This window comes from Sander lucioperca, chromosome 9, assembly GCF_008315115.2.
Source record: "Sander lucioperca isolate FBNREF2018 chromosome 9, SLUC_FBN_1.2, whole genome shotgun sequence".
Classification (NCBI taxonomy): domain Eukaryota; kingdom Metazoa; phylum Chordata; class Actinopteri; order Perciformes; family Percidae; genus Sander; species Sander lucioperca.
In genome coordinates, this window is record NC_050181.1 from 2,175,617 (window position 1) to 2,187,670 (window position 12,054).

The 12,054-nt window shown below is 39.4% G+C and overlaps 1 protein-coding gene across 3 annotated transcripts in view; it reads right to left on the minus strand.

Annotated features, from left to right (window-relative positions):
- The window catches only part of tnk2b (tyrosine kinase, non-receptor, 2b), a 65,530-nt gene that overhangs the window by 47,667 nt on the left and 5,809 nt on the right, over window positions 1-12,054 (minus strand). For all 3 annotated transcript variants that reach the window (XM_031293147.2, XM_031293140.2, XM_031293134.2), the window contains one exon: window positions 4,013-4,266. The gene's annotated coding sequence lies outside the window, so the exon portion shown is untranslated. The remainder of the gene's footprint in view (window positions 1-4,012; window positions 4,267-12,054) is intronic.

Genomic DNA, 12,054 nt, shown 5'->3' on the forward strand with positions numbered 1-12,054 from the left:
ATTCCATTATGTCCACAATGTCAATTCCATAGATATAAAACAAATCTTTATCTATGGTCAATTCACATTTATTAGCATGACTTTTCTCTGACTAGAGCTTACTATCTCTTATCTTTATTGTCAAATGACTGAATGGAATCATGAGTTTCATTTCATTTTCTCTTTGCATTAAAAATCCTGTGTGATTGACGGGTACATTTGCTCTTCTGGTCCAGCAGGGTACTCAGCTAGTTCATGGACTCGTTTGTATGTTTGCATTAAATCAATCAAAGCAGAGATGACATTTATTAAACAAGCATGTGCTGCATGGTGCTTGCAATTAAAATATTTAAAACTACTGGATTACCTTTTCTATAATCTAACCTCTGTTGTTAAGTATGACCATGTCTTTCAGTTAACACCAGAAGCACTTTTAGTAAACCAACAGCTTTGTCAGTGGTGGAAGAAGTAGTGCGTTAATTTACTTAAGTAAAAGTATCAATACCGCAATACCGACTCAATACTTATATCTGATATTGGGCCGATACTAACTCAGGTAGCTGGAGCCGATCTATTCAATTCAATTCTATGTTTATATAGAGTATAAACTATATACTGGAATTTAAATTCCTGTATAAGTTTTGACCAATTTGTTGCTGCATTTAAAAAGTTTACTTTTGAATTGTAATTCCTGTTCATTTTGAAGATTTTTTTACTAAGTTGCTGGTGCACAATTTATTATTTTAATAATAAAGAATTCAGTAAATTTCAGTGTTGTAGTACTTGAGGTCGGTCTTGGTCTTAAGGCCGGTCTCAAGACCGCTTTGTGAAGGTCTCGGTCTCGTCTCGGAATTGACCGCATTTTTACTCCGTCTCGTCTCGGTTGAGGAGGACTCAGGATTTTATTTCAAGACCGGCCACAACTGCAGAGATATCAGTAAATTGCCTATGCATTATCTCATTTTGTGTTAACATCATTACTGTCATTGGATGTAAAACCTTACTTCAAATGCAACCAATAACTTGACTCATTTCTAATTTGAAATTTGTTACTGTTAACCCCCTCTCCCCACCCGCCTTAACACGCACGCCCCAAGAAAGTGAATGCGAGATAATAGGAGAAGCTCTGGCACTGGTCTGGTCTTGGTCTTGACTCGGTCTCGCCCTGCCTTGGTCTTGGTCTTGACCAAGGGCGTAAATCCCAGGGGGGTCAGGACCCCCCCCTTCTAAGGGTTGTCCCCCCCCCTAGAAATAGCATTAAAACAATGCTGTGTATTGTAAATAACATAATGATGTATACTTAAAATATCTGTGTAAGTAGTAAAACAATACAAACCCCAAAAAATGCTTTTTAAGTTTAGAAAATTTTGAGTCCCCCCTCCCTTGCCTCACAGTGGTTTGGTCCACTGCCTGCTGTACGTTAGGAATCGGGTCTGCACTCGACTCACAGTCACATTGGTAGTGACAGGAATGTAGCTAGTAAGTAGGCGGTTCAAGGCTGTTTTATTCACATTAAACATCGGATGAAGTTGTTCTTTTCTCAAATAGAAATGATGCTGAGTAATTAATGAATTAGTTATGACAAAAAGTTTTCTATGTTAGTGTAATATAATGTAACGTTAGCTAGCTTATTTAATAGCTTGTTGGATAGAAATGCACCCACTACAACTAACGTTACCACAGCGATAAGCCTAACGTTATCTGTGTGAACTGTCAGGGTTAATATTGAAGATCTACAGTTGTGTTTGAAGTGGCTGATCAGTGGGTTTACTGCAGTTAAATATATATCCTCTGTCCCAGACGAAACCTAATATTTATGCGGAGGACGCAAGATCATTTTATAATTATAATATGACCGCGTGGTGAACCTATGAACCTAATTCATATTTGATGAGCTTTACTAGTGGCTCACTAATTTACATTATGATCAGCTAATTTAACAAGTGTACAAAAGTATTGTATTTCTTTTATATGGGGACACTTTTTCAAAATAAGTCATTATGTTTTAAGGTATTTTTGTGGCTTGTGTACACATGTCCTCTACGAGTATAATTGTGGCTGTATTATTTGTGTCCCCTTCAAAAGTTGCTCTTCAGAAATTTTATGTTTATTGTCCCCCCCTACAGATTTACGCCCATGGTCTTGACTCGGTCTCGCCCTGCCTTGGTCTTGGTCTTGACTCGGTCTCAACCCCTCAAAGTCTTGGTCTTGTCTCGGTCTCGATACACTCTGGTCTTGGTGATGACTTGGTCTCGGTTTAGGTGGTCTTGACTACAACACTGGTAAATGTATATCTATGTATCGCATATGCATGACCATACAGCTTATTAATTTAAGACTGGTAGCAGATCGTTACTCGTATCGACCGATAGCCAAAGTCAAGGTATCAGTATCGGGACTGAAAAAGTGGGATCGATGCATCCTTAACCTCAATGTACAAGTGAAAGTCCAGCATTAATAGTTTTACTTGTGTAAAGTACAAAAATATAATAACAATATCAGCATCAAAGCGTACTAAATATATCCAAATTAAACGTTCCAATTAGGCAGAAGGTGCCATTCTGCTGCCTAATAGGTCTGGGTGTTATATTAGATTATTATTACTATCTACATTACTTTGAAGTAGCATTTTAATGTTGCAGCTGGTCAAAGTGAAGCAAACTACTTCAAATACTACTGGGTTGTTTGATATATAACAAAGTTGATGTTTTGTGTGGAAAAAATCTTTAACTGAAAAGTAACTATAGCTGTTAAATAAATGTAGTGAAGTAAAACGTTAAATATTTTCCTCTGAAATGTAATGAAGAATAAGTATAAAGTATCATGAATATGAAATGGAAATAGTCATATATAAATGCATGTACCTCAAAAGTACATAATTTGAGTAAATATACAGTACCAGTCAAACTTTTGACTGAAAAACAAATAAAACAAATATTGTATTGGTCAGACTACAGATGCATTGTTTCAGTCAGACCTTTGTTGAGTAGAGTTTCCCCTCTGGCAGAGGAAGGAGGCCTGGCCTGACTTTAACAGTAACGGTGAGATACGCATCTTTAACAGGGCTGCCACTCCACCTGCTCCCATTATAGAGCCATTTACAGAACTAAACACTGATGGTCTACGGATAAGTAAACAACCGGCCTGGCAGCAGCATTCGGTCATTCGCGCGGTGTTTCACAAAACAAAAGCATATACATAGTGTCAGTGAGTGCACCCACTCACACAAAGGCATGTTGGCCCAGTTCCTACATTCACATGCACACATACTGTACACACTCACATAGTCGGTTCCCCTCACTATTCCTAATTTTTAGCTCTGAAACACACACTTGATTATTGTTTCTCTGTGTACTGAGGCTTGCAGACACCTGTTTGGGAGTGTCTGGCTGGCCGACATCCTGTGCACGGTTCTGTTTGTGCCCGAGAAACAGAGGGGTTTCTATCAAAGCCACCAGTGTGACTCTCATTTCCTCCTACTCTACTTCATCAGCAACGGATTGTTATTTGGTGACTGTGTCCCACAAATAGAAAAGTAACAAATCTGGGACATGACAGATTCTCTTTTGGATACACAAACACAAGCCTGATAAAACAGGAAATGGTCAACCACATCCACCTTCTGTTTTTAAGTGTACATCTGGAAGAAGACCATTAAATCCTGCGAGATGTAAAGAATCCTTTGCTCTTTTCTTCATCACCCTGCCATGATATCTTTAACTCACACACACGAAAAACCAACAGTGTGACCCATGATGACATCATCCTCGGTATTTGCTTGTCTGCATTTCAAAGGTGAATAGTTCCCATTCATTATACTGAGCTGAGGAAAGCACAGTCACTGTTTGGCATGATCTCATGTCTGCATAGCTCACGCACACTGAGACAGAACAGCAAACCAAACTTGTGCGTTTAAACAGTGTACACTATGGCAAAAACATGCATAGCACAGTCACACCCAGCTGCAATAAATTCAGAAAACAGAATAGATGGCATCGATACAGTGCTGCTGTCTGTCTCACAATCTTCTTACCTGCAATATTTAAGCCGTACAATCCAGGATTTCTTTCCTGGTCTGAGTCCAGCGTACGCTCTGACACCGTACAGCAGATACTCCTCTCAGGTTGATGACAGAAGGTCAACCACGTGCAGACGAGGCCCCCAGTCTATTGAGGTGAGATTTTGTCCAGCGACAGGTCCATGGCACTGCAACGCTAGCACACGCTCACATGATTTCATCCTCATCCATTGGTCTACACAAACCCGGGAGTAGGTTTCAGGACTTGCCTAAAAAAACAAAATAAACAAAAAATGGTCACGTTATAGTATGATGGGGTCTAAGTATCATATTATTTCCTTACACAACACATTACAGAGAGCTTGCCTCATCACCTCTAACTGCAGATGTGCTGTTTTCCCTGCACAGACGACAACGCGAGGCAGATAAACACCTCTGAAAGCACTGTGTCTTGCCTGTCCTGAGTGACTGAAAGTGAACACCAATGGGTCTCTGTGCACCCACAGAGAGACCTAATATTGTGATGAGAGAATGAGTCAGAGCCTTGACCCCGCAAAGGGTTTACAGGGTTTCAAAAGAAACAGATTTGACTGCCCTGGAGGGCTCCCTGTACAGACACACTTAGTTCGAAGACACGGGCTAATAATAAGCACAGGAAACAGGACAGCAGTTCTTACTGGTGAAAACTGAATAGACAAGATAAATAAATTAGGTTATCGACAGCGGTTCTAATGAAATGACAGTAAGTCAACCAGTTTTAAGGCACTGTAGACATACTTATTGATGAAAATTATTTTTTTTTTTCACTACATGCTATATACTTAAAAAAAAAATTTTTATAACATAAAATAAATAAATAAAACCCACCCACATGCAATTCTTATATTTTAGTTTAACGTCCTTTTTTCTTTCTTTCTATTTCAAGGTAAATGAAACTTTACATCTATTATGGTGGAGCGGAAGCCAAGGTTTCAGCAACAATCATCCACCCACGTACACTTTACACACATGACCAAACAGAGGGCTGGCATCACCTGAACTGAGTAAACCACAGAGATGAGTAACTTTCTCACAATAACATCATTGTGAAACTGAGAAGTGAAACCATTATGACCAGATGAATTTCATAAGTTTTGATTAATCCACAGTACATTCACCTCGGAGAACAACTCAAGATCTTACAAAACATCAAACTCTATTTCACAGTCGCCTGCTGAATCAATAACCTACGGTAGGCTGCAACCGGAAGCAACTCCCAATGCTTGATATGAATTGACTTGACACTGTTCCAAACAGGTCTGGGGGCTGTGGTAGGAATGCCTGAGGGGCCCTGTGCAGGAGAAAGCAGTATGAATGAATCAATGCAATTCACACAAGGACACGGTCCACCCACCACCTAGGGAAGTAGCTGACTGGAGCCTACAGTGTCAGAGGAGAAGCTCACAACAAGGAGAAACACCAAGCTATTCTTCCTCTCTGCATACGCTCCACAAATGACTCCTTTGTCTGTGGAAAAAAGGACTACATGTAACTGTGTGTGGAGAAACACAAGCACGCTGGACAGTAACACACACTGACCGCATACAAGCTCATAGGCGTAAACAATAAACAAATACAAAAACTTGACAGTCTGGCAGCTTTTAGGTGACACGTAGCCACTGGGATGTCATTTATCGACACATGCACTATTCGTGCATTAGTGGCTCAGGCTAAAACCGTAAGCTGCATCTTTTTCAACAAAGAACAACAATCTTTAATTAAATTAAATAACAAACACCACCCAGTCCCTAGAGAGTCTAAGAAAGGCCCAAAATAAACTGCAAAAACACGGTCAAGCCCAGAGGCCACTTAAAACACTACAAATGTACAAAAGCAGCTCTCTAACTGAGGTCAAATAAACAACTACAGCGACTACCAGCGTCAGCCAAAGAGTAGTGTTTACCATATATTTAGCAGCATGCATACAGACTGAATTTAATGTGATTTAAGTTACACAAAAAAATCAGTTAGTCAGTCTATGTCTCAACAACTGTTGGATGGATTGCCATGACATTTTGTACGGACATTCATGGTCCACAGAGGATGATTCCTAATGACTTTGATGATCCTCTGACGTTTCCTCTTCCACCACCAGAAGGTTCATATTTGTGGTTTCAAGTGAAATGTCTGTCATGAAATTCGGTAGAGACAGGATGAATTCAAACCTTGGTGTTCCCTTAACCTCTCATCTTACAGCATCACTAGGCTCAAATTTGAATTTGCCATTACTTTGGTTTATGATCATATAGCTGAAAAAATGTATGACATTGCTATTCCAATTTGTGTTTAGTGCTAATTGGCAAATGTTAGCATGCTAACATGAATGATGGTGAACAAGGTAAACATTACCTGCTAACCATCAGCATGTTAGCATTGTTACTGTGAGCATGTTAGCATGCTGATGTTAGCATTTGGCTCAAAGCACCACTGTGCCCCCAAGTACAGCCTCACAGAGCCGCTAGCATTGCTGTAGACTTCGTTTATAGATCAGTGTATGTATGAATGAATCATTTTTATTATTTTATATATATATATATATATATATATATATATATATATATATATATATATATAGTGTCATGCATAAATAATAAGCCCAGCCCAAGAGTAGCAAAATAAATTACACATTATATTATTATAAACCTTCTTGTCATTTTTCCCATGCTTTAGAGACAAAAGTCGCCAGCTTATACACATTACATTTAAACAACCACTCCATTTTGTCGTGTTGGTTGAACATAAGATTTAACATTGGTTGCGGTAGCTATTGTTTTTAGGTTGCGTTTTTAATAAAGCACCATTTATTTAACATTGGGCACTGAGCAGCTCTACTGGAGATTGGTGTTCAAGTGCCTTGCTTGTTGGCACCTTGTTAGTAGTCAGCAACTGACATGATGAGAGTATTCGACTTAAAATGGTGACCTTGCACTCTACATTTGCTTATCAAGCTTACATGATGCAAATTGAAGTCTGAAACAATGCAACATTTATTCCCACAGTCCAACTGTATGAAACTTAGGTTGGTGATACCAGTTTACCGCAAAACGTACAAGATCATCTGTACATATTACATCATTATGAAAACATTATTAGTTCATAAAGCTCTGCATCCGTTCTCCTAGCTCTTTGTCTTTTTCTTTTATATTTTAAACATACAGAACAGAGAAACACAATTGAATAAGAACAAAAAACCCTCTCCCACCCCCCACCTTCTGCGGTCTCGAGGAAAACAAAACAAACAAATAAACAGAAATCACACCTTGCCTAATCACTCTCATCTAGTTCTTGTGGTGGTGAAGTCATTAGGTCTGATATTTGTGCTGCTGTACTTTTCCATAGGTTGATAGTTGATGGTTTGGCCTTGTTAATCCTTGCTGTAGAGAGCTCAAGCATAACTAGGTCTAGAAAATACGCCAACCACTGTTTTATACAAAGCGAGTGAGGGGGGAGCCAGCGTTGAGCTATCATTTTCTTAGTTGCAGTTGAGCCGGCTAGCCAAATTTTCCTCTGTCTCCCAAGCAGGTGTAATTTAGAGTAATCATTAAGTAACAAAACAATCGGGTCAGCAGGAATTCGACCTCCTATCACATCAGATATTATTGATGTTGTTTTATTCCAGAACTCCTGCACCTGTTCACACTAGAGCTGTAATCGGGCCTTAAAAGTTCGGGCCGAAAAGGACCGAGCCCAACAGAATTCGGCCCGAGCCCGACAAGTAAATTTTGAATGACAGATTTTTAAAAGCCCGAACCCGTTTACAGCCCGACTGTACAAAAGGCCGTCTATCAGCAGTGATTAGAGTACATGTCGGAGAATAGCGCGGACACACGCTTCACACAGCGAGCGGGCACACGCACCACTCAGCGGAAAGAGGAGAGAAAGAAAAAAGAGACTGCGCCGCATGCACACAGCTCTTTTGTCTTTCGTCAAGAATGAGTCATTTATAAATTTATTAACATTTATTCATGACTAACGTAGGCTATAGGCCACTTGGAAGTTGGAACAAAGAAATAAAATAAGTCCTCCAGAGGCCAGCCTCTGTTTCACCTCCTCAGCATCCATTTACACACTAATCGTAATGCATCACCTGACCGCTCATTTACCACGCAACCCGAAGCACAAGCCCGAGCCCAGCCCAACCAAGCCCGAGCCCATGTAAAATGATATAAATTAAGACCATACGGAAAGTTCCAGTTTGTTCAGGTTGACAGAACGTGCAATAGGGAGTGGAAATGGCTTTAGAGACGTATCTCTTCTGAGGAGTCCAATATGTCCTATGACATATGTTGAAGTGGATCTGCTGTTGATTTGGGTTCTTGGAACAATGGAAAATGTTGTCCCAAACTCTCCCAATTAATTGCGTTCCCCTCAGGGCTCAGCTCTTGCTCCCATTTCTTTACTATTGGGAGTTCTCCTATGGATACTTGCATCAGTTTAGCATAGATCTTGGACACTAATCCTCTCACAGGAAAATCAACAAACCATTTAATGGCTGGGTGCGCCTCAAGATTGTTTTAGCTCTTTATCTTTTTAAATAAGCTTATAATTAAGCAGGATTCATCAGACTGAATAGAAAGCCTGCCTCTCCTGTCTTTTCCACTGCAGAGTCACTGCTGATTCATGCACTCCACTGTCAACAGAAAAGCCTTTCATTCATGCTGCCTCCCCCCACTGATGAAGTCAACATGGCACCACTCACCAAAAAAAGTGTTTTGAATTGCATCATTCTCAGTTTACCAGGACCTCTTGAACACTGACAATGGTCTTTGTCTTAGACTGTGCTGTATTTTAAACTTGTCTGCTAACCATTTATACCATAAATCATTTTTATACCAACAACACATCAGGTACTCATGACACTAACTTCACCACAGCATTACAACTTAATATACAGTATATGTGTAATATATTTAACTCTAAATCAGTTTAGGAACAGAACTCTTGTTTTGATGTGGTTTCTATGGACACTAAATGATATAATAATCATGCTACTATGGTAATAAGAGACGAACTAAGAGGCTAGGCCAACTTTACTCTCTCCTGAGGACAAAGCAAAGCTGCAACGAGGAAGACGAGACACTATGAAGAGATGAGGGGAGTGAAACACAATCTTCTCTCACCAACAGAGGAGACAGTGGGGGGAAACCATTATTGCTGTGTCTCACACCCACACATCTATAGTACATAAGTGTAACATAGTGGACAGAGAAGGAGAATAAATCACAATGTAACATTATTAATATACTTTTTTTAGCCACACAAGTCTCCATTACAGTGTTCCATTTATAATATTTTTGTTTAGACATTACCTAATTACTTAATCAGTTAGTAATGTACCTTTGCCAGAAGTAACAGCTTAAAGGCTGGTGTTTTTCTTACCACCAACAAACCTCATGGCAAGACAAAAAACACCCTCCTCAAAAACCATCATCTCTACATCCCACCCCCTCTCTGTGGCAAGACTCTTTTTTCTTCTTATTTTTTTTTTATATATATATATAAATGGGTCACAAATGTTTACTTTCCTTTTTTTTAAAAAGATTAATTATTTTTTTTAAACAGCTGGAAGGTGTAATTTCTTAAATAATGTTACTTAAACAGGAATAATAATTACATTTGTTGGGGACTATTTTCAGCTGTGGATTAATATAGGGTTGACGGTCTAGTGAGTATTTAAAGCTCCAGGACATTTAAAATTGACTCAAAATAAACTACATTGCTTGTGATTATCATAATGAAGGAACATGTCAACAGTGTGGCTCATGGTGTTTTTTTAATGGTTTTTGGCACAGTAGAATAAGCAATATTATAACATAAAATTAGATTGTAGCTAAATCTGGAACAATACATCTCATCTCTTTGAATGAGATTAATGATTTTTGTACATCATCATTTGAGACCATGTTTTTTTGTACATGGTCTCAAATGAGTCTATCAGCTTCAAGTCTTCACATCATATTATTGTTCACATTCCGCTCATAAAGCAGTGCTGGAAAATGTCCTGCAAACTGGCACGCTGACAGCCAATCGCCGGCTGTCATTTTTAATTACTGACTTGGACTTGCAGTATAAACCAGAGGTGGGACAAAGTCATTGTTATGCAAGTCACAAGTAAGTCTCAAGTCTTTGCCCTCGAGTCCCGAGTCAAGTCGAGTCAAAGATGAGGCAAGTCCCGAGTCGAGTCACAAGTCAAAGCCAACAAGTCTCAAGTCGAGTCCAAAGTCCTACCATTTTAGTTTCGAGTCATTTCAAGTCCTCTTACCACAGAAATAAAATTTATACAAATCATGTATGTCTGTAAGATTTGTATTTATTTAAACCTCTTTTTATACAATGACATTAATCAAATAAGGGCCCGCATGTTTTGCAAATTGCAACTATCTTCGGTATCATTTTGCCAACTGGCGCGTTGTTGCTTGTGCTTCATTGGTCGTCTTGCAATGTGCCTGCTTAGATGCTGTCGAATCAAAACAACGTGGGACTACAGTGATTGGATGTCGTGCAGGCAGCGCGCGTGCTCTCTGCATGCATACAGGTGGTGCACATTTTTTTCACAGATGCAGATAAACTGAGAGCGGCGCGGCCGTGTGAACATTTTCTTCCCCAGTTTTCATGGGAAGTAGCAAGTCTTCTCGAGTCAAAAGGCGCAAGTCCAAGTGAAGTCACGAGTCATTGATGTTAAAGTCCAAGTCGAGTTGCAAGTCTTTGTACATTTTGTCGAGTCGAGTCTGAAGTCATCAAATTCATGACTCGAGTCTGACTCGAGTCCAAGTCACATGACTCGAGTCCACACCTCTGGTATAAACTAAAGCTTTAATTGCTCTGAGTCATTACATTTTACTCATGCAGTAAGGTGGTGCAACATCACCAACTGTTACATCCTGTTGGGGAGTTGGCGCTGCCCACATTTGATACTATTCCTGTATTTCTAACTGCTCTCTGGGCGTCATGCCAGTTTTGACTCAGTTTTCTCTCAACCCATCTTACATGTCCAATCACCTGTAATCATACTGTCTCAGAGCAGTAACAACAGCTTTAATGTTAACATCTTTAGAGGTCTGTGTTTAAACATGTCGGGCAGAAGAGTCTGGTTCCTTTCATTTTCAAAGACCCTTTTTAATCATCACACACACACACCATGTGATGTCATGAGGAGAAAGCCCCTTGGCATCCACTTTGATACAGTAGATACATAAAGCTTTACAATTACACAGGAGTGGTGGCTATATAGAATTCAACTCACTTTTCATTTCTACAATTGTGGCATACTTTAATATTGACTTAAAACACCACAGCTAACGGTAATAAAAGCTGATGCTGATCAAGTTTGCTCCTTTTCTAACGCTTAATGTGTCTCGTTTTCCTTTGAAAGTCTGTAGCTGCCCCTCAATTTTGCAATTTTCTTGTTTAATTCCAGTAAAATATGTTAAGTAAAGCTCATCAAGTACCCTAATTAAACAATAAGGTCTAACTGCCGGTGCTTTATGTAAATCGTAAAATCATTAATTGTCGCCTGTCTGTCCATCACTAAATCAGTCGTTAATGAGGAAAACATGATAGTAAATGTGTTTTACTGCATTTTTGTCATGACTTTCAGCCTCATCCTACTAGTTTAGTCACTAATGGAACATCCTGCAAGTAATACGATTGGGGCTGGATTTTGAACAGCAATAGAAACAGAATAGATTACAAAATAAAACAATTTAAAAAAAAAAAAAAACCTAAAAAAACAAAACAAAATTCTAAAATATGCATGTTGCTTTATTTCAGTATTTGAAACGTTTAAATCTAGTACCTCACTTTATCTCACTTCACTGAATGCATTAACCTTGTGTTGTCCTTCGGGTCCCCAGGACCCGTTCAGTTTATTTGACGTTTTTGCATTGGCCTGGCGTTGAGCTTCGGGTCCCCCGGTGTCCCTCGCGTACTATGTGATGTCATTTCACGTGAACTGGCACGGCTGTCCCCATGACACGAAGGACAATACAAGGGTTAAGGTGACACTCTTATCCAGAATA